Raw genomic sequence first — 1,074 nt, 5'->3', positions numbered from 1 at the left:
GGGAGCGCCGCCGCACTTCCCAAGCGGCGCACTATCCAGTGCGCCACCGGGCCGGCCCCCGGTCATCTTTTTTTAAAAAAAAAACCTCACAGTTTAATAGAAACAGATGTACTAATCCATTGAGCCTTTGCATAAACAAAACATTTTCAGAGTTTACTCATGATATATTCTTCAAATTATCCCACACAAACCTAACTGCTTATAAAGAACAGCTTAAACTACATGCATGCTTTAAAAAGAAGCACAGCAACAACACGGAAACAAAGAATCTTCCTCTTTTTCAGGTGAAATGTTTTACTGTGAAGTCATCTTCTTTAAACATCTTTGGTGTCAATTCTGGGTAAACCAGGATGGTCGTTTCCTGTCTCGTTCAATGATCCTCTTTCCCTGATCCTGTTCAGATGGTGTCTCTCCTGTGTACAGCACCATAGTTTGTCTCTACAGTGGGAGCCTTGAAAGGCCCCCTTTCTTGTTTCCCTGTCTGTCATCTGATTTCTGCAGTCTCTTTGCGCACCTTCTCATAGCAATAGCTGCAAAGTATATGTTTCTGTTTCGGGTGACTACATTCAGGACAAATATCTATATTGTTTTTAACTTTAATGAGCTTTTGAGGGTTTCTTCTCCTGCACCGGTTAAGTTCAATGCTGTGTCTCTTTTTGGGAGCTGCCATCCAAAAGGCTGGAATTCTCCTTGCTTCCGCTGGCATCATTTGCTTGCTCTATGAATTTGGCTGGACCCTGGACTGCTAATGCTGGTCCCCACGGAGGATGGGGAAGGCCTGGCTGGCTCCGCTGAAGCTGCCGCTGCAGTCGCTCCCAACAGCTTCGAATTAGTCCCTGGGCTGACGGCCGTGCCGCAGTCACCAGCACCAGCATGGTCGACGCCATCTTCCCCACCTTGTCTTCTTTTTTTCATGATCAGTTTAGCAAAAAGTTTATCAAATTTATTGATACTTTCAAAGGAACTGGTTTTGGTTTCAGTGTTTTTTTGTTGTATTAAATCTGCTCTTATTCTTTCCTTTTACTTACTTTGGGTTTAATTTTCTCTTTTTCTAACTTCTTAGGTTAGAAGCTT

General features: G+C 43.5%; 1 pseudogene; it reads right to left on the bottom strand.

Moving 5' to 3' along the window:
* Window positions 1-330: 330 nt before the first annotated feature.
* LOC103584686 lies at window positions 331-887 on the bottom strand (annotated as a pseudogene).
* Window positions 888-1,074: the final 187 nt, after the last annotated feature.

The sequence above is a fragment of the Galeopterus variegatus genome, unplaced genomic scaffold, assembly GCF_000696425.1.
Source record: "Galeopterus variegatus unplaced genomic scaffold, G_variegatus-3.0.2 Scaffold79601, whole genome shotgun sequence".
Taxonomy (NCBI): domain Eukaryota; kingdom Metazoa; phylum Chordata; class Mammalia; order Dermoptera; family Cynocephalidae; genus Galeopterus; species Galeopterus variegatus.
The sequence above is the reverse complement of the archived record's forward strand: the minus strand, read 5'-3'. Positions and strand labels throughout refer to the sequence as shown.